Source organism: Manis javanica, chromosome 2 (assembly GCF_040802235.1).
Source record: "Manis javanica isolate MJ-LG chromosome 2, MJ_LKY, whole genome shotgun sequence".
Classification (NCBI taxonomy): domain Eukaryota; kingdom Metazoa; phylum Chordata; class Mammalia; order Pholidota; family Manidae; genus Manis; species Manis javanica.
In genome coordinates, this window is record NC_133157.1 from 1,790,982 (window position 1) to 1,815,796 (window position 24,815).

The following is a 24,815-nucleotide window of genomic DNA, read 5'->3' on the forward strand; positions in this document are numbered from 1 at the left end:
GCCGATCCCTCCGCACCCCTAGCCCCACGCGGGAAGTGCCCCTCGCGCCCCGGAGCCGGCCTGGCCAGCACCTCCGGCCGGGGCGCGCGCCCGGAGCCCGCATCCCCCCGGGCCGGGAGACGCGGCGGCACGGAGGGGGGCCGGGGGCCGGCCCTAGGGACTACTTCTCGTTCGAAAGTTTCAGAGGCCAAAAGTTTGGTCCAAGGCTGCGGAAGGATCCGGCTGTGGTCGCTGCCGCGCTGGGCGACAATTGGCAACGATTTGCATCTCAATGGCAGAGGAGGCGAGGGCGGAGAAGGGAAAAGGGGAGCCCGCGGGGGGCGTTGCGCTACGGGAGCTGGCCCCGGGAAAGTGGGGAGGAGCAGCCGAGGCCAAATTTGGGGGACCCCGAAACCGGGGCTCTGGGAGAAGTCGCGTCCTTGGCAGCCAACTGGACCCTGGTCTAGGGGCTGCATGCCCAGGAGCCCCGAAGTAGCAACTTCACCTTTCCTGGAGACCGAAGTCAGAAATCCTTGGCTGTGACAGCCGCGACCCTTGACCCTGAGGGTTGGTGGCGCTGGCAGCCCCTGGAAAGAGACCTCTGTGTCTCAAGGGACAGCTGGGGCCAAAGGCTGGCCGGACAGATAGCCACCTCTAGACACGTCGGTCACCGTCCTGCCCTTCTTCCTGCCGCCTCCAGTCTAAGGTGCCCCGCAAAGCACCCGAGGGTCAGGGAGACCTGCTGCTTGTGTCTGTGCAGCCTGGAGCCACTCCCACGTGTTCCTTACAGACAATTTATTTCTCTGCCCCGATGTCACATTTGGGCATCCTGTGCCAAGCCGGGTTAAGATCTGAGCGTCCAAAATTCCTGCCTACCATAGTCCCTATGAAACCAGAAGGCTGAGAGGGACCTCTGGAGCTGCAGGGCACTGGGGCAGGAGAACCTGCAGGACTGCAGGAATCCCAGAGGCTGGCAGTGATGCAGCCCTGTCCAGGGAGGCTCAGAAAGGTGGGCCGAGTGGGGTTCCTGGTGGTGGGCACACTGCGCACCTGACCCCAGCCCACCTTCCTGGGCACACGTGTTGCAGGGGCACTGGTTGCTGCTCTGATGCTTTCGTGAGCGCTGGAAGGAGGCTGCTGCTGGTGGACTCCCATGCCTGCCTCCTCCCCAAAGCCGGTGGCTTTTCAGTCTGGGGTAGCTTTTCTTAGGGTCAGTGCCCCGGAGAGGAGGCGCCTGGAGGCAGCAGAGATGTTTATATAACAGCAGCCCGGCAGCCTGGAGGAGCAGATTTTCTGCAGAAGGAGGAAGGGGTGCAAAGTCCCTCCCAGACGCCGCCCCAGCTGACAGACTCAGGGCTCTGCACAGCACATCTCCCTGCAGTCTGAACGGAACTGAAGGCCTCAGGCTGGTGCCCCTCTTTGGGGAACCACTGCTGTGTGCCCTCCGCTAGAGCCCTCAGGCTCTGCCAACAGGCCCCAGGCCAGAAGTAAAGGCCTTGGCTCGGGAGCAAGTTCCCACTCTTCTGCCAAGGACCAGCACTGGGGGGAGGGAGGAGGGAGCTTTGGAGGGAGGGGATTTGGAGGAAAGGTGGGGAGCACTGGAGGAGGGAAGTCTTACCTGGGTCTGCCCAGGTGTGCCAACTCTACCGTGGGCCTTGACCCTAGAGCTGGGTGCTCTCATTAGCCCATGGTACAGACAGGGCAAACAGGCCTCCCTGGCTTCCAATCCCTGGGCCACCTGCCACCTGGGGTACCCCGTGGAAAGGGGAGGCCCCAGAAAGCCAAAGGTGGCTGGGGAGGGGTTTGTGCAAGAGGCCAAGAGCAGGCCTCGGCTGGGTCTCCCTACCCCCTACATGGGGGAAGGCCATGGGCCTGGCCCTGGCAAGTGGGTGCAAAGCCAGAGATTTCTGGCCTCCCCTTCTGTCCTTCTTTATCAACCCTCCCGGGCCAGGGCATTTGAGGTGGGGAGAGAACAGGGTTGTCCAGGTCTCAGACCTGGAGACTTCCTTATACAGGCCAGGTGGCCCTGCGCAGCCCCAAAAGCAGACGGTAGGGAAGCTAAGGAGAAAGACGATGGGGGGCTAGATTTGGGGCAAGGCCTCTCCAGAAACCCTCTGGGAGGGTAGGGGCTGGGACGGCAAGAAGCAGGTAGGCGTGTGGCCATGTGTAGCCACTGTGGCCTCCTGCCATACTCACGGGGTGCAAGGCTGTCCCCCGCGTGGGCGGCTGAGTGCACAGGTCCATGTTGGCGGAGAACCTGGAAGGGCTGGTGAGACTGTGATGAGTGTCCACCGGCCACATTCTCCAGGACACTTCAGGTCCCAGTCGGCCTGCCAGGCCCTAAAGGGGATGGTATGCTCTGCACCCAGACACACTGGGCTCAGTCAGGTCGCCCCTCTCCTGCTGTTGTCAAGGCAATGTACAGGGCGCCAGCGTCACGGTGGGCTGAGTCAGCCGTGCTGACACGGCCCATTTCTGCCCCCGAAATAAGACCCATCTCAGCCCCCTCCTGTAGGGGGTCAGCAGTGACTTGGTCTCCTTGGGGGGCGGTCATCATGCTTAGAGCTTCCCAGGATCCTAGGTGCGGCCAGGGCTGAATACCCTCTCCTGGGGTCCTGGCCCCTTCCTGCAGTGATTGGTCTAGGCGCTTCAGGCACCCCCTGTGCCCGCAGACTGGGGTGGGAGGCAGCCTGATGCTGTCGACTTTTCAGAGAGATCATGATGTGACTAGACTGGCTCAGGGTCAGGCCAGGTTTAGGCCTTGGTCTTGAGCAGGCAGATGGGCCCCGGAAAGCTGTGTGGGGCTGTCTGTGTGCACAACAGGGCTGAGGACGCTGCTGCCCCCTTTTCCTGCTCACGTTTGTTCACAATGTGGGGGGCAGAGGTTGGATATGGGGCACAGGCCCAGGTCTGCTTGCTGTGGGTTGCCCTCCCCCTAAAGCAGCGGAGGAAGGGGCAAGGGCTCAGAGGCTGGGATGAGGGTGGGGGATGCAGCCTGAGCAGCTGCGGGAAGATTCCAGAACACAAAGAGTAGGGCCCCATCACCTTTTGAAGTTGATTGTAAAACGTATCTGACCTGCTTGTGAAGAGAGAGCCCTGGGGCCTGAGAAATGTCCGCCTTTTGCCCCTGTGCCATGACCCACAGTCAGTCCAGCCCAGCACTGATCTCGGACCAGTGGTCCACTGAGGACCGTCACTGTCCCCGGGCCTCAGTTTCCCCCCACACCAAGTGATTTCTAAAGTCCTATCTGGTTTTGTCCACTTAAAATCAACCTAGAACAATTCCTGGAGGTTTACACACTTTTTCAGGACTCGGCTTTGCTGCCTGTGTGGTGTTGCTCTGGGTGGACAGGCTGGGGCTGCCTACTCAGTGCCCTGCGTGGGATGGTCAGCTGAGAAGTGCGCCTCCCCTTGGGGACGTGCATGGGGGCTCCACTAACTCCTGGCTGCTCTTCCCTGAGGATGGATTCAGGCTCTCCCTGGAGGCCTCCCCTCATTCTGAGAAGGGAGGGGTAGGCCTGGATCTAGAGTTCTCTTCCCTGCGAAGTGCACTGCCACCCAGGCCCAGGTGTGCACGCAGCTGTCTGGCACTGGAAGCAGGCTGGCTGGGACCCTGGCAGGGGCTGGGCATCTCCCCAGGGCCAGCTTGGCCAGGCCTGAGGAGAGAGGCCCCTTGTGCCCTGCACCCCAGGCTGTCTGCTTTGGGTTAAGCACTGGCCTAGGCTGTCTGCACACCCTGTCCTCTGCTGAAATGACCCCTCCCTCCTCAGCCTTCCTGTCCTCCAGGAAACCATCCCGGAGCCCCTGGGCCTCCCCACTCCCTGCACCCCTCATGTGATCTTAATGGGGGTGGCAAGTGTGGTCTCAGATGCAAGAACCTGTCACTGTGGGCTCCCCGACTCCCACAGATGCAGACTAAAAGAGGGCTCTATGCATGTGGGACTCTGCACAGAGCCCTGCCCTGCTGGGGGTTCTGTCCCCCTGTTCCCCACAGTGGTCACTACTTGGGAGCAGGTCAGGCCCAGAGCAGAGGTTGGCTGGGCGCTCCTCTGCTGCCCATGAGGCCCAAGAGGTACAAGGAGGGTGGCATCCCAGAGACAGGCACAGAACCAGGGGAGTGTGTTGCCCGGGCAAGTCCCGCTACAGGCAGCCTGCCTCTCTGAGCAGGTGAGCAGAGGACGCCTGGCTGGCGTGGGCTCTGAGGGCCGCAGCACTGGCCCACGGGGCAGATCTGGGACTTGTCAATTGAAAAATGGGCTGCAGGGTGGCCAGGACAGGACAGGCCTTAACAGAGACCACCTGCCTCTCCTGGTGGCGCAGGGCTCGGAGACCCCCTGCCCCTCCCCAGCAGCCCCTAGACTGCTCAGAGCACAGACCTCGACGACAATAGGCGGCCCTGGGCACAGGCCCCTGAGTTCTGAGGAGGGCCCCTCTTGGACCTCTCCGGAGCCCAGTCCCTTCAGCTGCCTGAACTGGGCTTGGGGTTGGGTCCCTCGGGGTTCAGTGGCCCACTCTGGGCACCCCAGTGGAGACAGGCAGCCTCAGAGGAGAGGCCTAGCTGAGGACTCCAGTGCACCCTGTGATCTGAGAACATCAGGGGGCTTCATGGAGGGGGGACATCAGGGCTGGGGACTCAGAGAAGGTTATCTGAGCTCAGAGCTGAGACCTCCAGGCAGGGGCTGGCCCGGGGGGGCTGCGGCAGAGACAGGGAGGCTGCCGCCATGCTCACTTTGTGGCCACGATGCCCAGGCCTGCCCACACCAGCCCCCACCCTCCGATCCCAGGACCCCAGCGGAGCCTGCGGGGAGGAGGGCTCAGAGGAGGCGAGGATGGCTCCGGGGAGCTTCCAGCCTGCCCGCTGCTGCTCAGAACTTTCTCCAAAAAGAAAGGGCCCCCGGGGATGAAACTGCTTGGCCCCACCCCTGGGCTTGGGTACCAGCCGAGCCTCCACAGGCCTGAGTCACTCACAGAAAAGCCGGCCGTGCGGAGGCCTCCGCCTCCCCCTTCCCCATCCTCCTCTCTCCCTCCCTCCCTTCCTCCTTCCTTCCTTCCTTCCTCTCTCCCTTCCTTCCCTTCCTTTCTAGGGTTAAAAATAGCTGAAAATCTCCCTTTAAAAAAAATCCATTTTTATGTCTACAGGGAAGATACGGGCTTCCCACGGCAGAATCTTCTGCCGCAGCAGGAATGCTGGGGAGGAGCCAGAAGACCCCTCGGCCGCCTGTCCCCCGCTTCTCTGGCCTCAGCCGTCCCCTACGGGACCCCTCAGCCCCTCGGCAAGTTCCTCAGGGCTGCCTGGGCGTCCTCCCATTTGCTCCAGATACTTTTAAACATGTTTAGAACTTCCGTCCTCCCCCCTACTCCCCCAAGGCCCCCTGTTAAAAAGAAAATGAGTCTGGAAATCGGGGTTTGGGTTACAGGGAGCACGGGGCACTCTGTCCTGAAGTAAAGCGGAGCACGGACATCAGCAGGTAGGGCACATCTGTGAGTTATTTCCACGTCTCCAGGGGGAAGGGAAAAACCCCAACAATCCTTAAGTCAGACCAGAATTCGTCTACGTTAATGCCTTGACAGCTAAGGAAAAAAGATTGCCAGAAACCAGAGGCGCTGTGAGTGTCGGCGGCGTGGGAATGTTAGTTTAGTTGGAGACTTGCTCTGGGCCATTTAAATAAAAACAGGCACTCTGGTGGCAAAAGCCAGGGGGACGTGCCTGTGCCTGGAGCCCCTGTACCCAGGAGGTTTTGCAGCCCCGTCCCCTCTTGGCCTCTACAGCTCCTTCATCATTGTGGTCAGGTGTCGCCGCTAAACATTTGGTGTGATAACTTAAAAAAATCAGCAAGGAAAGGCAAGTCTCTGGTGTGATGGTGCCTGCCTGGCCCCAGCTAGAACAGGACGTGTAAGTGCCGCTGGCCTGTCTCTGTGCTGCGGCCACCAGAGGGTCTTTGCACAACACGAATCAGCGGGGCTACTGCTCGGCACAGGGAGACGGAAATGCTGGTGATGTGGAAGCCAGCAAGCGCAGTGGGACTGGGCCGCACGTTCCCGGGGGGCTCGCAGAGAAGAGGTGGGGTGCAGACGTGGGACCTGGGGCCACTCCCCTCCTTGCCCAGGCTGGTGCTCAGCCATACCACCATGCATTCAGAGCAGTGCCCTGTGCTGGGATGATGGCTGGGCACTGAGCACCCACCGCATGTACACCTCACTCCTACAGGCACCCCACAAGGCGGGGTGAAGGGCCTCACTGGTTTTCTCTTTGGTCCCCATGCATCAAGGGCAAGTTCGTTCTCATAACCTGAGGCCCTGACGGGCAGAGGACACGGGCACAGGGCTCTGCCAGTGCAGGCGTGTGGGCAGTCTCCCCTCTGGCACCGCCCACCCCTGGGCCACTGTGGCAAATGGGGAAGCCTCCTGCTAGGGCATGTTCAGCAGGGCACTGGAGAGGTGGGCTGCTGAGAGGAATGTGCACCCTCCTGTCCCTCCCTGGGGGCCTCCCTCCTAGGGGTGTGTCTGTCTGTCTTCTTTTCCCCAAAGCTGAGGGTCTTAAGTGGTTGTGCTAACGTCTGCTCCTCACTGAGAACAGTGAGTCTTGGAGTTCATTCAAGGGAAGAAACCTGAAACAAAGCAGATGCCGGCTGCACTGAGACCCCCTCTGCACCCCCTCTCCACCCCCACCCCAGCCCCCAGCCTGCATCTCTGGGAAGCTAGGGGTGGGGAGCCCTTGTCCCTCCAGTGCCCCCGCCCATGCTGCTGCAGCTGGCCAGCAGGTCCCAGGGAACCTGAGGCCGTGATCCAAGTCACAGCTCACAGAGGCCTGTTGGTCTGTCCATCCCTCAGTCTGTCCCTGTCCCTGGGCCCCCTCATTGGGCCAGGGCTGCAACCCTCGTCAGCAGTTACAGACCTAGTACCTGTGTGGAGGCAACCTGAGCCTGGCCACCACCATGGGCTAAGCTGACCTCCCAGCTGACCCTCAGCTGGGCGCCGGCCGGGCGGTGTGGGCAGAGGAGGCCAAGGGGCTCACACCCAGGGTGGCCGCTGGACAGGTCTGAGCAGAGGTTGAGGAGATGGGTTCCCCATTGGGCTGTCAGGTCCCCTGGTCACGGTGGCAGAAGGGCCTGTCGTGGACTCAGAATCTATTTCTGGGGCCCTTGCCCTCCATGCTAGGTGCTGGGGTGGGGCAGTGACCAGGCCCAGGGTCCTTCTCAGTGGTGCCCAGAGCAAAGGGAGGGCAGAAGACGGTGAACTGGGCATGTGGGGTGAGGAGGCAGGGTGGGAGGCAGGATGCTGGGGCCGTTTGGGTGGGGGGTCAGCTCAGGAGGCTTCTCTGAGAGGCAAGTCAGAGCAGAGGCCCACGGAAGTGAGGGAGCAGGCCGCGCAGGCCCCCCGGAAGACCGTTCCAGCAGAGCGGCCACCAGCATGCTGTCCGCGGTCCTCTCCCCAGCCCTTACTGCTGGAACCCACCGCAGTTGCCAAAGGGCATGGGGAGCTGCCAGTGCTCACCTGTGCCCTTGGCCTGCTGGCCCAGCCTTCCAGTGGGGGGGTCCTTAGATTGAACAGGGGTGAGCTCGACGCTGTTCACATGCCCTCCCTCATGGCCTTGCTCCTCGCTGAGCATGGAGTGTTGTGAAGGTGTGTGGGATGGGTCCCCCCAACCTGTGAATGGGGCCTGTTGTGGAAATAGGGTCTTTGCAGATATAAAGTTAAGATGAGGTCAGATTGGAAGAGGTGGGCTCTTGTCCAAAGGCTGGTGTCCTGAGAGAAGGGCATTTGGACACAGACGCAGAGGGGGCCGCGGGATGACAGAGGCAGAGATGGGGTGTTGTGGCCATGAGCTCAGGACTGCCGAGGGTTGCTGGCAACCGGCAGGAGCTGAGAGGCGGGAGGGAGCCTCCCCTGCAACCTCCAGAGGCAGAAGCCCCTGACCATCTTTATTTCAGGCTTTTGGCCCCCCAGAACCGGAAGAGAATAGGGCTCTGTCGTCTGAAGCCTTGGTCACTTGTCACTGTGGCCCCAAGAGACCATCTCAAGGGATAACAGTATCTTAACACTGAGTAAGATAGTATTTGAATTTCACAGAGCTATAGGAGGGGCAAGGGGGTGGGGAGGGGCCATGGGGACCCCATCACAGGGGTCAGGTCCCAAAGGGGCTCACACAGCACAAGAGGGAGCTGTGGTTTGCTGGGCACTGCCCCCACATCCACTTGCTGGCACATGGCCACAGCTGGCCCCTCTTTAGTTGAAACAGTGAGATGCCCTCTTGACTGTGAAGTCACAAACAGGGACTCGGCTCATCGGCATGGCTAATGGACAGTTGCTCGGGTCCCGGAGTCTCTGGTGGCCAGGGGACCCTGTGTTTTGTGTCTACAAGTCCATGAGCTACATCACTCCTGATTGAGGCCATGGAGAGGGCCAAGGGATGACACATCAGTCCTCCATCTGGACCGACCCTGAGATCAAGGCAAGAACCCCCAACACATGCAAAGAAACACGACGGCAGAGTGTGCGTGTGTGCGCCCGCAGACAGTGCAGCCTCAGCCAGGGGCCGACACTCCCAAGGACCGGACTAAACACCCAGGGCATCAGTGTGGGTTACGGACGTCCCAATAGCTTTTAAAGAGGGAACTAAATAAGGGCGGGCTCACGTTCCCTGGGATTCAGGTAAAAAGTGAGGCTGCCCTTCCGTCTGTGCATGCCTTCCTAGGAGACAGGTTGTGCAGCAGACCTGGCGGAGAGCTCCACAGAGGAGCCACACTTCCTGTTTCTAGAGAATGAGGAACATGTGCACGTTTGTGAATTTCCGTGAATTAGTTCCGGGCAAGCCCAGCCTGGGCCATGCCTGGTGTCCCCACGGGGCTGGGGTCTGTGCCTTCCTCGAGTCCTCCATTTAGGAGAGCCTGCTCTGCCTGGGCTCAGCCCTCCGCCCTGCCCTTGGGACGCCCAGCCAGACATGACTGTGCAATGGCCCCGGCTGCTTGCTGGCCCCCTCTTAGCGGGCTCATCTCCTGCAAAGGTGTAGAATTTTGGCTCCAGAGGAGCCTCTGCCCGCAGGAGGGCAGCTCCCCATAGAGCACTCCAGCTCCTGCTCACAGTATCAGTGTGGCTGGGCAGCACAGGGCCCGGGGACTGCTTGCACCCCTGTGAGGGGTCCTGCAGAGCTGGGAAGGCGGTGGTCTGGGGAGAGGGGGTAACTGTGGGTGTCTGACTCAGGGTGACACCTTCTGGTCACAGCTCTGCCAAGGATGGACTCTGACCTCCCCAAGAAGGGAAACTGAGGCAGGGAACCCCGAGGCTGGGGCTATGCTGTCGGTGGGCTGGGGCGGCCCGGATCTCCCACCTCCAACCCACCCCACCCACCCTTGGCAGCAGCATTTTCTTTTTCACTTCAAAGTCAGATGAAGGAAAACAAACATATTTGTGTTTACTGGTTATATATAGTTTACACAAGTGAAAATAGCTTATTTTCTTGCATTATAAAAATTCAAATAAAACTAAGAGCATAGAGAAGAGAGTTACATCACTGCCACCCCCAGCAGAGGCCGTGTTTTAAACCAAACAGGGCCCTTCTTTTTGCCTTTGTTAGAGCCCGTGGGGCCTGCTTGAGGGTGGGGTGCAACGTGGGGGAGCCTAGCTCCCCTGCATGGGCTCCTCTCTGGGAGCCTCTCCTAAACACCCCCAACCATTGGGTCTGGACACCGTCAGAAATCTAAGTTATTTTCAAGACTCTCCATTCGGCACCCTCCCCCCAACTGAGGACTGGGCTTGGGAGGGTGGGTTTGCTGCAGTGTCCACAGCGCCTGCTGCAGCGTTGATGCTCAGCCTGGGAACTGTGAGTACAGAGTGGGGGCTTTCCGAGCGGATGCCCACCCTGCCTGCTCTCCCCTCCAGCCGTGGGGCGCTCCTCCCTGCAGCCCAGGGTCTTGGGCGTCTCGAGGTCAGGAAGGCTCTGGGTCCTGGGAGGGTGGACAAAAAGAAGGGAAACCAAGCTGAGATGAGGTGTCCCAAAGGTCTCGGAGTCTCTCGGGGACGCCCTTGATTCCACCGCGGAGGCGGCCCTGTGGCCTGGCTGTGGCTGTGGTCAGAGTCCCCATGGCCAGGGTGAGTGAGGGCACACGCTGGGAGTGGTGGTGTTCTCCTTGGACAGTCGGAGCCGACTGGAGAGTCGTGCCGTCCGCGGCTGGGCTGAGATGGACGGCTTCTTTGGCAGGGGTTGGAGTGGTCAGAGGGAACCCCGAGGCCCCTGTCCCTCCTACCCTTCCCCGGACCTCAGGCCTTCTATTCTTGTGTCTCCTGGGCAGCCTGGCAACCGAGGAGCCGAGGGAGAAGGCTCCGGAGAGCTTTGCCTGGGGCACCTGGGGGTGCCCAGGAGCAGAGGAAGTCGGGCATCCCTGCAGGTCGGAGCCACTGTGGCTGCATCAACCACACACCCCTTAACGGTCCCTGTTGCAGTGCGTGTGTGTGGCCTTATTTTGAAAACCGAGTTTACATTTGTTTCGAGTATAAATGTTATTTGCCCCCAAGTAGGACCTGGGTCCTTGGTGGACAGGCTGCTTTGTCCCGTGGATTTCCGTTCTTCCACATCCCTAAAAAGGGCCCTGTCAGGATGCTTCACCTCCAATGTCAGCCTCAAATAGGAGGGGCCCAGGGTGGGCAGGCCGTTTGACCAGGCGACAGCTGCCTTTGAGTCCAGCAGGTTCCAGAACTGCCCCCAAAGTCCGAGGGAGAGCTTGGGGTCCCCTCTCGAGTGTTGCATCAGGTCCCCGATGCGTATCTTGCAGCTGCAGTTCAGCAAGCCGGGCAACCTTAGGCGGGTGACCCTCTTGCCCCGAGCCTTGGCCTCCGCAGTTGTTGCATGGACCCCCTTCTGGGATCTGAAAAGGGGGAGGACGGGCCCAGTGGATGCCCATGCCTCTGGGTTCGGCTGTGGTCGGCACTGTCAGTGGACAGCTGTGGTTCGGGCACCTGCTGCTCCCCCAGTCACCTGCCCACGTGTCAGGACTTCTGAGTCTGGGGGTGGACATGCAGCCCAGGCTGGCCACAGTAGGGGTCTAGGCCTTGTGCAGAGCCCATCTGCGTCCAGAGTTGTTGAGCGGGGGAAACACAAGCTATCTTTGCCACAGGTGGGGAGTGGAGCCCAACGAGCCCAGAGATAGACAGAAACAAAGTCCAGATGGTAACAGTAGAGCTCCTGGATCCAGCTGTGCCTGAAACTGTTATTCATAACCCTGTTTATCCTTCCAGGGTTTTACTGCTTAGAAAGCCGCTAAACGTTCGTCTTGTCCTTTCACCCACAGAGGTCCTGTTGGAGGCCGCCTGCAACACCACTGGGACACTGAGGCCTGAAGGGGAAGGACAGCATTCAGGGCAGCACAGAGAGTTGGAGGCAGAGCCAGGACAAGAGCCCAGGCCTGCCTCTCTCCTCAGACCCTTCCAGAAGCTCCCTGGCCGGGGCACGCTGCCGCCTGCCTGTCGGGCTGGTGTGTGGGTGAGCAATCAGGGCTTCCTAAGCTGTCCTGCTGACTGGCCAGGGCTGGGAGGCCTGGCTGCCAAACGGCAGCCAGCATCCCCTCTGAGAGGCCCGCCCACTGTCCTCACTGGTCTCTATGCAGCTGCCAAGGCAGCCTGAGAAAGCGCCTGTGGCCAGCGACCTCAGGGCTTGGAGCAGACCCTTTGGCCCACAGCAGAGGCTGAATGCACCCAGTTCCTTTCCAGATTGCCGCAGCCCAGCTGGGGGCTGCACCATCAGCCACCTGGGTGCTGGAGCCCTTCCCACCCAGGCCCCGCGATGGGCACCCTCCTCCCACCTGTAGACCCTCCACTGTCCCCATGCCCACTTTCTCAACCTGGCCTGGGGGGCCATCTGTCCAGGCAGCCTATGGAGGGGAGGGCGTCGGCTCCACGAGGGAAGCAGCCTGATCCCGGTGTTCCCCCACACACTGGGCTGTGCCCTCCACCTCCATCCCAGGGCCAAGCAGGTGTTTCCGCACCCGAGAGCTTGGGGGCCTCAGAGCCTTGCAGTGGGAATCAGCTGCCCAGAGGCACTACAACCAGGCCGGTTTCTGTTTACTCTTAGTAGAGAGTTCTCATCTGCCTTGGCAGGAGCTGGGCTGCAGTGTGTCCTCTCGAGGCCCCATGGACACCACCCAGCCTGGGAGCTGGCCAGGAACCAGCACAGCCAGCCTGGCCCTTGCCGGGTGAGTCTGTTTCTGTGTCTTAAGATCCAGGTGAAGAGCTGGGAGCCATAGAGCTAGGCTCCCCCCTGACTGGTGCGTCCCCACATCCCTCACTGCTCCTTGGTCAGGCCCGGGGCTCCTGCACTGACCTTCCCATCTGCAAAGTGGGGCTATGACACCTCCACAGAGAGCTGGGGGGATGGTGACAAACGGGTGCTTAGACCCTGCCCACAGCATGAGCCCAGCAGGTGGGACCCCCGGCTGGAGGTTAAGACATGGTGTCAAAGGGGAGCTGATTCAGGTCACCATGAAACAGGCCGCTGCAGATGGAGGGCGGAGAAGGTGGGGCATCACCTGGAGGCCTCACCTGTAAAGAGTGCACTGCTCCTGGGCCACAGCTTTGCCTGGCACTGGGGCCTTCAGCCAGCTTTCCACAGGGGGTCCCTCGGCCCCTGACCCAGCCTCCTGCCCTGCCCCTGGAAGGCCAGACTCTCAGGACCGGAACTGCTGCCCTGGGACTGTGCCCTCCCTCGCTGACAGGAGAAGGCCTGGGTTCAAGGCCTCATTCTGACGCTGACCCGCTTTGTGACTGTGAACAAGTCACCTCACCTTTCTGAGACTTACCTTTCTTGTCTGGAAAATGTGACTATTTTTTCCTACCCCACCCACCCCAGGGGGCTGGCCAAGACTGATAAAGGCAGCACAGGGTGAGGTGCCGTGTGAACGGTGAGGAGGTTCGACTCTCCCAGCTGGGCCACGTGCACTGCCCACCACAGGCCACCTTGGGAAGCAGCAGCCCAGAGCTGCAGTGGGCATTTGGTAATTCACACAGAAAGGTGGGCACTTTGTGTTTTGTTTATACTGTTGCATGGAAGCCTTCCCTGCAGCACCCTGACCCCTGAGACACTGAGCGGCCCCTAATCAGCACTGCCCACAGTCTGGGCTCTTCTTGGTGTTTGGAAGGTAAGTTTCCAAGCCAAACTGACAGTTTGGAAATTTGTTGATGAGAATAGGGTTGGGCTCTGCTAGGGTTCTGGGCTCTGAGACCCCTGGTTTAGATTCACAACTGGAGAGCATTTATGAACACACTCAGAACCGAGCCCCATACAGGGCCCTGGCACTGGGCTCTGGCTTTTAGGGGTTGTGGCGCCTGGCAGGCTGTGAGCAGGTGGAGAGCCACTGTAGCTCAGGGGCCAGGTCCTTGGCAGGAGGAGACCAGGGGCTCTGAGACCACAGAGGGGTCCCTCCTCCACTTCTGGGGGCTTGGGGACAGCTTCCTGCAGGGGGGTCGGTTAAGTGGCATTGCTGGCTGGCTTCCAGGGAGGGAGAAGTGCGGCCCAGCATCGGGCCTGGCTGTGGGGTGCAGACTGTGCCCAACCAGCCTGGCTGCCTAGGACCTGGGGCTTGAGGCTGAAAATGGAATCCGACAGTCCTTTCAGGAACTAGCCCCAGTGAAGCCAGGTCAAGGCCAGCGTCTGGGGTGCAATAAACAGGAAAATCCATGGGGGGCTGGAGGCCCAACAGAAAGGAAAGGGCTGAGTCAAAGGGTTTCATAAAATGTTTAAACTGGGCAGGAAATGATGACTTCTTAATGTCTGTGTCCACCCCCGCATTGCTGAGCCAGCTCCCAGGCTAGAAATCTTGCCAGTAAAGGCCCCTTCACATGTGAATTTCAGAGAGAGACCCTGCAAGGGCTGGGGTTGGTTGGTCTGCTCAGCGGCACCCTGGCATCCCCGAAGAAGCCCAAGCTCCTGGCTAGCTCCTGAGTTCCTCTGTGGCCTGGCCCCGTGGTATGGGCCCTGCCCCCCTCACCCCTCCACTGATACCTGGCAGGCCCCGGTCATGTGCTGTATGTCTGCACTAGGCCTGCCCAGGCTCCCGCCTGGAGCTGTGCTGGGGAAACTGAGGCCCAGTGGGGAAGGGGCCAGCCTGAGGCCACACTGGGAATCAGTTGCAGGTCTCTGCCTCCAGGTTGGGTGGCCTGACCCTGAACCACGCTCTCTCTCTCCAGTGACAGTGTCGGCACTGGTGGAGCCCAGGGAAGAAGCCCCAGGACCCTCTCAGCTCACCCAGGCCCTGGTGCGTGCCGGGTGCCTTCTGGGTCACCTCCCGTGGAAACGTGACCCTTGGTGTTTTGTGAGAGAATTACTTGAGGCTGGGTGAGCTGAGCAGCGCACGCCCGTGGACCGCGATCCGGCAAGCCCTCTGGGAGGCAGAATGGGAGGGGATGGTCCCATAGGCAGGTCCCAGCTCCAAGAGGTGGCTCAGCACAGGGTCCCGTCTCCATCCCAGATGGACCCCAGATTCATTCTAACATCAGTGCAGCAAGAGGCAAACCCAGGAGGGCTGCTCGGAGGCAGCTCTGTTGCGTGATTCACACCCGAGAGGGCTGGACACCACCTGAACGCATGGGAGGCCAGCTAGGAAAGCCATTGCACTTCTGTCTAACTGGATAATGTGCAGTTCTTAGAAGTCATGTCTGGAAAGTTCCAGCAATGTGGGAAATGCTTATTTTGCAATGGGAAGTGGAAAAGCAGATGCGGTGGTGTCTTAGCTGAGGCCAAGGGACATTCACACGTGGGGAGGACACGCAGTTCTGGGCGGTAGGAAAGCAGTGCTTTGGGTCCCTGCCGCATTCTGCTCCGGTTCGAGGTCCATGGTGGGGACCATCTGACAAAACCAGGATTTACAGGCTAGACCTCTACCCCAGATTCCCAGGTCCTCCACGGGGCCCCCAGGGCTTGGGATGCCAGGGTCTGTCTCTGGGTCAGCAGATGCAGCTGGGTCCTGGGAGCATCCCCCCATCTCCCACAGCCTGTATGAGGGCTGCGGCTGGGCTGGGGCAAGGGGGCCGCAGGTGAGGGCCCCTTCTCACAGCTAGGCCAACCCCCTCCCTGGGATCTGTCTTCCCGCGAGAGTGGTTTCTGAGCCCCAGGCCTTTAGGGTGCGTGGAGTGAGGGGTCCCCTCCCAGAGAGGCCGGCTGTGGGGTCTGCACTCTCGCCCCTGCCCCCAGAGCCCATGGGGGTCTTAATGTGGATGTGGACTGGGTTCAGCATCTCTGCCCAGTGAGAGGCCTGGAGCTCAGGCCACAATAACTGGGGAGAAGGAGGGCGTCCCTGCCCCTGGGAGTAAGTGTGAGGTGTGGGCAGGGCGGGGCAGCCCTCTGGGGGACCCCAGGCCACTGTGGGCACCCCCCGTGGAGGGTGTGTCTGCTCACTAATGGAGGAGGTGGGAGTTGTCTGTGCCTGAAGTGGGGAGGGGTGACAGTCCTGCAGCCAAACTGCGTGCTGACCCTGGGGTGAGACTTGGGCCCCCTAGGGGAGGGGGTGGGTGGGCCCAAGGACCCAGGTCCCTGAGTGGGTCCAAGTGAGCACAGGCCCCAGCTGGGGATGCCCCGCAAGGTGGGGCTGGGGGAGCAGCCGGCACCATTGTCTAATGGCCTCAGCCCCTCACTTTGGGGTGCTGCCCACCCACCTGCTCACAGCGGGCACCGTTCTTGTTTCTTCGAATGCATGATGGAACAACCCTGTGAGGTAGGTTGTTTGAAGATGGGGGACCGAGTCCCACCGTGAAGAAAAGGCAGAGGTGGGATGGGATCCAGACCCCTGGTTCCGAGGGCACCCCAAGTTTCATGCACAACTTTGGGCTTCCAGCGGTTTCCCTGGGGGTGTCTGAGCCTTCACCTGACTCCCTGAAGTCCCCGTGGCCACACAAAGGTGCAGAGCCAGGACGGGGGTCTCACGTGCAGGTCTTGGCCCCCTTTTGCCCAGAGGAGCCCGGGATGTGAGGGGTGCTTTCCCTTTGCCCCCCGGGGAAGGCAGAAACTCCTCCCTTGGAGAGCCCCGGGGATCTCCTCCCCAGGAGGTGCACCACTGCCCCTCAGCCGTTTTTCCTGGAAAATTGGCCCATTGGCCTCTCAGCACCTCCCCACCTCCTGGCTCCAGTGAGCTCTGGGATCTTCCCGCAAATGCTTTGGTTGCCCAGCGACGAGGGCCAGCCCAGGGCCACACGGCCGCGCTCTCACCACTGTCCTCTCAGCGCTCAAGCAGGACGCAAGTGATGGCCAGGCAAGGTGGGGCGTTTGCCTTCTCTCTCCCTGCTGGCGGGCCACAGGTCCCGAGGGCACAGCTCAGACCCAGCCTCAGGAACGATGCCAACCAGACAGGCTGGTCTTTGATAGTCATCAGTCTGCTCACCTCCATCACCCTGCGAGGCAGGTACCATCCCTAAACCACCTCCTCCCCGCATTTTCACAGACAGGAGCAACTTCCAAGCTGCAGGCCGTCGTCCCAGGGTCTGCAACATGGACCCCAGCACAGTGTTGGGACCCCACACGGCCCCCACAGCCCCTCACACTCCTGCGTGGCCCACAGCCTGTCAGACAAGAGGCCTCTCCCCTCTCCCAGCCTTAGATTTCCTTCCTTCCTTCCTCCCTCCCTTCTGCCCCATCTCCTGCATGCTCCTTCAAACCCTGGGCTGATAGGCACCCTCTCCAGGCAGGGGTCTTCTGTCCCATTTAGCCTCTGAGACCCCTGAGGTCAATGGAGAGCCTGTAGGGTTGAGGTAATTGTGGTTGCCCAGGTGAACCATGTGCCCTGGTATTGTGCAGTGCACAACCTGTGCCCCTGTGCCTGGCAGCTCTTGGCTACTCCCGCTGGTGCCTAAACCTGCCCAGTCTCAGCCCTTTCCATCGTCCGCCCTGATGGGTGTGAATGACAGGAAGACCCAGAAGACTGGCAAGGATGTGCTGGGCTGGCCAAGTCCCGGAGAGCACGGGCGCTGCGGGCCCAGGCAGCATTCTTGGGGGAGGCCTGTGCTCCACTCAGCAGCTGAGGCAGTTGCTGTGCAAACACTCAGGGCCTCACACACAGTGGTGCCCACCAGCCTGGCCAGCCAGCCAGACCCCTCCTCCACCTCGTCCTCACCCTCATTGTCCTTCCCTCTGGGGAGGGGCAGTGTGGTGGGCCACTGGCAGGGGGGCCTGGTCTGGTCCCTTTCTCCAGGCCAGAAAGGGGCTCTGGGGTGGCTGGGAATGCAGGGAGAGAATGAATGGCCATGCAAATGAGATGCTGATGAACCCAGGCCAGGACTCCCACGAAAGTGAGCCCCTGGACCTGTCCCCACTCCCCACGCCAGCCCAGAAGGAGGGGTTGCCCCTGACCCCACCATTGCTGGGCTGAATGTCCAGCCCCCTCCCTCCCCTGCCAGGGGACCTTCCTGTGGGTGGAGGGGAGACTCCTGCCCTGTCGTTGCACATCCCCTTCCCTCTGTCAGGGATCCCAGCCTGGTGGGCGCCCCTCCTCTGGGTCCGACCTTCCACAGCACGGCCCTTGTCACACAGGATTGTCACTACCCACAACGTCACCCTCTCTGCCCTGCCAAGAGCTGAGTTTGAGAGGGCAGGGCAGGGCCTTAGTGGTCAGGGCTGAGCCCTGGGGCCTGCACGGCGATGTTCATGAATAAATGAACAACCAGAGCAGACTTCTCCACTCTGCCCCACACACCTGGAGTCTGCAACCAGGCCTGGGCTGGGGGCTTGGCTTTGGGGGAACCCCAGTCCCTGAGTCATTCGCCTGCACCCCAACTGCTATTACCTCCCTCCCCTCTGTACTTGTGTGTCGAATGAGAAGACAGTCATGTAGTTCAGAACCCAGCAAGGGTCCAAGGAGTGTCCTGAGGAAGGCTTCCCAGCAGTCCTGTCCCAGCTCGCAGCTCCATCCGGAAGGCAACAGGCTGCTGTGTCCTCCTGCCGTCCTTCCCTAGACAGGCTCTTCAGGCAGGGGGAGGGCACAGCTCCCTGTCTGCTCTCTCTGTTCTCTCTCCCAATCAGGAGCCGCTCTACGCTGCTGCGCATCAGCATAACAGTGGCCCCCCATCAAACCTGAAAGCTTGAAGGATTCTGCTGTGTGGCTTACACAGTCCACCAGTGAGCGTTTAGATTTCTTTTTGGTTACTTTGAAATCATGCTGCAATGACCCAGCCATGGACAGGATGTCTTACTAGAAGTTGAATCAGTGGGTCAAAGTGTGTTGATTGTAATTGTGAGAAATTTGGCCAGGTTGCCCTCTGAGGATGTTATAACCATTTACAGTAATGCATGCAAGTCCGATGTGTGTAATCAAAGGCACTGTTGATCTGACAGGTAAGCACGGATATGTGTCATTTTAATTGCATTTCCTTCATTAAGTGTGAGGCTGAGCAACTTTGCATATGTTCATGAGCTATTTGCTTTTCATATAAGCTGTTCTCCTCTTATGGACTGTCAAACTTTTCATTGATTTGTTGGTGCTCTTTATATATGAGAGAAATGAGCCCTCTGTGTCATATAGTCTGCAAATGTTTTCCCCAAATTCCCCAACAGCAGACCTTGACTTTGCTTCAGGTGTTTTTTTGCTATGCAAAAAATGTTATTTTATGTATTTGAATTTATAAAAAAATCATTGGTGTTTGGTTTTTGTATTTTATATCATGCTTTAGAAGGTCTTGCCTCAAGTTTATAAAGAACCTTCTTCTATTTTTTTTCTTGCCTTTGTGGTTTTATTTTTTCCTTGAAATCTGACCCCTGTAATTCATTTTGGCATGAAGTGTGATATATAAATCCAAGTTTATTCTTCCCAGATGGTTCATTTACCAGGCTTCTCAGGTATGGATGGGTTCTTTGAATGATCCATCTTTTGTCACTGATTTGAAATTCCATCTTTGTCACATGCTAAATTCCCTTACATGTTTGAGTCTGTTTCTGAATTCTATTCTGTTCCATTAATCTAACTGCTTGTTCTTGTAATAGTATCACACTAATTATTGTAGCTTTACAATGTGTTTTAATACCTGGTGGGCTAGTCAGCATTTCTCACTTTGGCAGAGACCATAGGAGCCCACCCCAACATCAATGACCTTCTCCCTTCCTTCTTTGTAGTATGATTTTACTTGATGCCACAAAGTACTAGGAATCTGGATTTTCCAGCTTCATTGCAGAGAGGGTGTGTGTAGCTCTGGGGTTAGGTTCTGGCCAGTGACAGGGAAGTAGAAGTGAGGTATGGTGCCTCTAAGATGTCCCCTGTAAAGGAAAGCAAGAATGCTTCTCCTTTCCTGCTCCTTCCAGCTGCCCGGAATGTGAAGATAACCGGTGGAACTCTAGCAGCCATCTTGGGCCACTGGGCAAACTTGGAAAGGAAACCACACAACAGGAAGGTGGGGCAGAGATGGAAGGATCCTGAGGCCTGGACACCTTGTGGCCCCCACAGCCTTGGGCTGCCTGCCTCACTCAGGGCTTCTTTGACAAGAAAACACTCCGCTCTTTAAGTTTCTGAACGTGGGTCTCTGTTATATATGATCAGACCTAATCCTTATTGAAACAAACTTGTTCCTTTTCAGAATTTTCCTGGCTGTTTTTGTTTGCTTAGGTGTTCTACATGAACCTTAGAATTATTTTGTTTAATTAAATAGTAAGTTCTGTTACTTTTTAAAGTGCAATGTCATTATGTTTATGGCTTTAAGGAGAACTGATGTCTTTATGATGTTAAGTCTTTATATAAAATAGGTAAGGCCTTTCGGTTTGTTCACCTCTACTGCTGTGTACCACAGTTGCACCTGAAAGTTATCTTACCATGACTCTGGCACATTTCTTATTGATTTCCAAATATTTGATAATTTTTTATAACAATCCTACAGAGGGTTTTTCCTTTCATATATCGCCTGGTAGGTTCATGTTTGCATGTATGGAGGGTTTTGCAGGGTGTCCACGGGCTGGTGGCTTCTAGCCTCCTACGGAATTTTTTCATTGAAACCTTTCAGTTTTTCAGGTATTTAATATAATCATCTGCAAATAATGATAATTTCATCTCTTCTTTTCCAGCAATTATAACTGTATTTCTTTCTCTTGTTTAATTGCACTGGTCATACCTCCAGAACGATCTTAGGTATTAGACACCATTTGCCTATTGCCGAACTTTAACAGATATTCTTCTAGAATTTTCACATTATATAAGATGTTGGTTTGGAGTTACGATAACTATTTTATCGAGTTGTGGAAGTATTTCTCTTGTCATATTTTATCATGATTGTTCTAAATCAAGAATTTTGTTGAATTTTGTCAAATGCCTTTTGGGCATCAGTGGAGATGAATATTTGTTTTTTTTCCTTTGAGCTATTGAGAGATGAAGTGTAGTATCATTCAGAGTGCACAGAGCAGACAGACGGTGTGCTCAAATGAGGTTATGCAAGGAGATTTAGCAAAAGGACCATTTACAGCATTGTGGGTGGAGATTAGGGACATAATGAGGGCCGTAGGAGCCCTAGGAATGAAGGGTGAGGTGCAGGGGAGCGGGGGAACATGGACAGAGGCGCCTGGCAGGCTCTGTGGCTGAGGGCTAGGCTGCCCGCGGGAGTGGGATGGTGGCGCCTAGACCCCGGCCCACCCTCCTGTCTCTCCCAGCCCTGCCTGGGGTGGAGAAACGGGTGCAGGGCACGCAGCGGGAGTCCCCCCAGGGCCCGAGAAGGAGAGAGGGGAGCCTTCATCTTTCTGTGGACCGCTGTGTTTGGCCAGCTAACGGTGCCCTAGGATTCTTGTATTGATTTTCAAAAGTGAAATTTGTTTGCAGTTTTTAGATTTTTTAGTGCAATTTTAGTTGGGTTTGGTACTAACATTATGCAGTTTTCATAAAATAAAGCTGGAAACTTCTCTTCTCTTCTCTCCTATGCACTGAAGGAGTTTGACAGCTGTGGGAGGACGTCTTCCCTGACGGTCTGGCAGCACCTGGGCGTGGTAGCAAGGATGGTAGCTGGGCGCTGATCACTGGAGGGTGAGGTTTCTTAATTCACCCAGAGTAAGTTTTAGTTGCAATCGCTCATCTTGCCCAGGTTTTCCAGGTCCGTTTGTGTGAAGTCAAGGAAAGCAAGCACTCGGAATCCCTCTGCGTGTGCCTGGCCCTCACATCCTGTTTCTTCCTGCCCAATGTGCCCTGCTTTGCTAGAGGCTGACCTGGCCGTTCCCCACAGGGTCTCACAGAAAATTCAGCCACTTACGAACATTGACCCACAGGCTTTTGCTGCCCCAGAAGGACTTGGAGATTTTTGGTCCAGCTTCCCTGGCGGTGCACATGGGGAAACTGGGGCACACAGAGGCAGAGCAGGCTGTTGGCCACCAAAGAAGACAGAGGAGGGGTCAGAAGCGCCAGCATTTGCTGAGCACCCACTAGGTGCCAGGCACAAGCTGGGGACTTTCTGCCCATTGTGATCTTGTCCTTCCTCCAGGAGGCTGGGTGGGGTCCCCAGTCCCAGTGAGGGAAGAAGGTTGGAGATAGGGTGGAACTTGCTCTGCAGTGGGGACCCGGTGTGGAACCAGGTGTGAAACAGGCGGTCCACGCCTCCCGGGCCTGCAGACAACCCAGCGCTCTGCCAGCCCACGGAATTCCAGATGCTGATGTCTATCGGGGGTGGGGTGGGGGTGGACTGGCAGAGTGCCGGTTGCCCTGAGGGGGCTGGGGAGCCGCCCAGGTGTTGGCCTCTTGCTGAGCTCCACCCCTTTCCTTTGGAGAGCTGGAGACAGGTGCAGAAGCCTAGGAGACCTGAGCAGGAGCCCAGACCCAGCCAGGCTGCCGTCCCGGCCCCCTGCGGAGGACCCTTGGTCAGCACAGCCCCGCAGAGCCTGTGTGGGCCCGGCCCCGCCGCCCAGGCACCTGGAGGCTGCCCCAGGCTCGCGCCCACCTCTGAGGCCTTTCTCTTGTTTCCACCCATCCCACACCCAATCTGATGTTAATGCCCTGAACTTTTACTGGGCCAGGCATATGCCCATATTAGCAGTGGGACAGGCACACATGGGAGATGCGCAGGGGGCTGGAATCAAAGAGGTCAGGGCCTGATGGGGGGCTGCCTGTAGGCTCCGCACCCCCCACAGCTGGGACTTCAGAGTGGGTCCAGGCTCTCTCCTCCGCCTCCGGCACACTCCTGCCCATCCTCAATTTCAGCTATGAAGGCACTGCTCTAGGGAGCCCCAAGAATTTACAGATGAATGGGTGTAGCATCACAGGGCTGCCCACCCCTGACTCCCCACCTGAACCCTAACTTTGGCTTGCTCGCATCTCGGCCCTGTTTCTCTCTGTCTCTTGGCCACAGCAAGAGTCTCATGTCACTGCTGCTCCCTGGGGTCTAGATGCTGTTCCCCCATCTGGACCTCTGGGTTTTGAGGACTTGATCTGGTGACTTGGGCCCCATCTGTCCTTCCGCTCTAGTGAGCCTGTCCCGTGCTGCGTCCAGGGACCCAGGCGCCTCCTCCTGGCCAGGAGGACATGCCTAGTAAAGGGGGTGGTCCCCAGGGCTGGTCTGCCCGTGCTGGGCCCCCAGGGTCCCTTTCTGCCCATGAAGAGCTCACATCAGGATGGGGGTATGGAGGTCCCAGGGAGCCCGGGCTCTCAGAGAAGGGTGCTGGATTCCCAGGGGGTGACGGGGGCCCCAGGCAGGTGAGCATGGAGGGAGAAACAGGAGGCACAGGGCTTTGGGGGTGACGTGAGGGTCTCAGGGCAGGAGCTGAGAGGCGTCCCAAGGGGTGCAGTGGGTGAGCCCCAGGGGGGACTTCCAGGCAGCCCTCCTAGTCCCCAGCATCTCTGCCACCATTCCTGGCATGGAGAAGCACCCCCCAGTGTCCCGTGTGGCCACCCTTCTCCCTCCAGCCTGGCCAATCAGCTTCAGAGATAGCAGTGGAGGGTGGAGGGGTGCACTGAGCCCCTCTCTGCCTGCCAGGGCCACTTGGGGCATAGGAAAGCTGGGGTCATGCCAGGAGGGCGCGTGGCCAGAGAGGACCCCCTTGACCATGGCCCAGCCCCTCCGCTCTGTTCTAGCCCCTGCTCCCCTCTCCTGTCTGGGGTCCTTCTGTGAGTGGTTCTGGGAGCCCAGTGGAGGGGCTTTGTGGCACATCAGGTCTGTTGAAAAGTCCTGTGCTCGGAGGCAGGAAGCACAGTCCAGTCCTGGCTGGACGCTGGGCCCTGGTGGGTCACAGTTTGTCCTCCTCTCTGAAGTGGGGCTAACAGTGACGATGGAGGCCTTGTCTAGGGAGATCCCAGACTGGAGAGAGAGCCCCTGAGGTGGCCACGCTGTCCTGCTGGACACAGAGGCAGCCTGCCCACCATACTGTCCATCCTGTCCCGGGCTGGGAGGGGCTCAGTTGGCAGGACCCAGGCCTGTCCTCCCTGGGACGGGCTCCTGGGGGAGGCCCAGCGCCCACCCATCCTTGGCCTCTGGTGCCTTCCCACCCAGGGCTCTTGGCTCACTCAGCTCAGCTCCTGGGGAAGAGGCCGGGATCCCCCCAGGGTGGAATGAAGCAAGGGTGCCAGAGTCCTGTGGGGTGCCGTGGGGGGCTGGAGCCCAGGGGGTCGGTCCCCACAGCCAAGGTGCCACAGGGTCACCTGGACAGGCCCCGATCTCTGTTCCCTGGTGGCCCCCTGCTCTCTCTGAGATCACAGTGGTTCTGAGGTCTCAGGGCTCCCCAGGGCTCACTTGTGTTCACTGGTGTGCTGGGCTGAGTGGGGACCCCCAAGATATGTCCATGTTCTAATGCTCAGAACCTGTAAATGGGGCCTTATTTGGAAACAATATAAGATGTGATCTTTTACAGATAAAATTAAGGTAAGGATCTTGAGACGACACCCTCTCGATTGAGGTGGGCCTTAAATCCAACAGACAGACCTGCAGAGAGGCCACGTGAAGAGAGACTGAAGGCGGCCCCTCCTGCCCAGCCCTCAAGGTGCCCAAGGTCAGGAGCCTTGTCTGCAGAGGGACCCAGGCCTGGGCCGTGGGGGAGCATCTGGGCACCTGTCACCAAGGGCTGGCACCCCACCCACCCTGGGGCCAGCAGGATGGAAGCAGCTGGAAGCAGAAGGAAGAGGCCAGAAGGACCCTCCTCTGGAGCCTGGAGGGCGGGAGGCCCTGCCCCACCGGATTTGTGGTACCCAGCCTCAGAACTGGGAGAGAGCACATTTCTGGGTTCAAGGCGCCTGGTGTGTGGTGCTTTGTTTCAGTGGCCCCGGGACACTCCTGCCCGCTGCCCTCCTGGCGGCCACTGCCTCTGCCGGTCCTCCCAGGCCCCTGCTCAGGACTGCCCTGTCTCCTCCCCTCCTTGGCTAAGGCCAGCTGCGAAGTGTATATGGGAACAGGGTATCCCGGCCCCAGAAGCTCCGGCGTCAGCTCCGCACTCGGCGCCCCAGACACAGGCTTCTTATACATAAACTCAGCCTGGGTACATTTGTTGGAGAAACAATCTCCAAATACAGCTGCCGGTGGCCTGATGTTCAGAGGCCCCTCCTGGGCTGGGGCCTGTGATTGAGGCCCCCTTGGGCTGGGTGCTCAGAAGGTGTCCAGTGACTGTCATTCCCAATGAAGTTATTTTTATGCCCAAAAATGCCTGTGGGAAAGTCAGTGGGGGAGGTGGGAGGGGAGGGAAGCAAAAAAGCCGCCCTCACAGGAGAGAGGCTGCACCCTGCTCTGGGCCTGGAGAGGGCCACGTCGGGGAGGAGGGCTGGGGCAAGCTGGCCTTCCCTGTGGCCTGGCCAAGCCACAGGGGCTCAGGACAGGGGCTGCTGGGGTGGGGTGTGTGGGTGGGGGGCTCCGTACGGCGCAAACACTGGTCCTTCTGGGGTCCAGCTCTAGTTAGGGCCTAATGGTGTGGCAGGGCCCCGCCC

General features: G+C 58.8%; 1 long non-coding RNA gene across 3 annotated transcripts; it reads left to right on the top strand.

The window, feature by feature from the left end:
• Positions 1–11,855: 11,855 nt before the first annotated feature.
• Positions 11,856–24,518, top strand: LOC140844939 (uncharacterized). Of its 3 annotated transcripts, none has more exons than XR_012123525.1 (3): positions 11,856–12,164; positions 20,852–20,969; positions 23,753–24,518. It is a non-coding gene; the product is annotated as an uncharacterized lncRNA (long non-coding RNA). The 3 variants fall into 3 exon arrangements; XR_012123523.1 differs by lacking the exon at positions 11,856–12,164 and adding an exon at positions 17,755–18,070; XR_012123524.1 differs by lacking the exon at positions 11,856–12,164 and adding an exon at positions 19,032–19,335.
• The last annotated feature ends 297 nt before the right edge of the window (positions 24,519–24,815 follow it).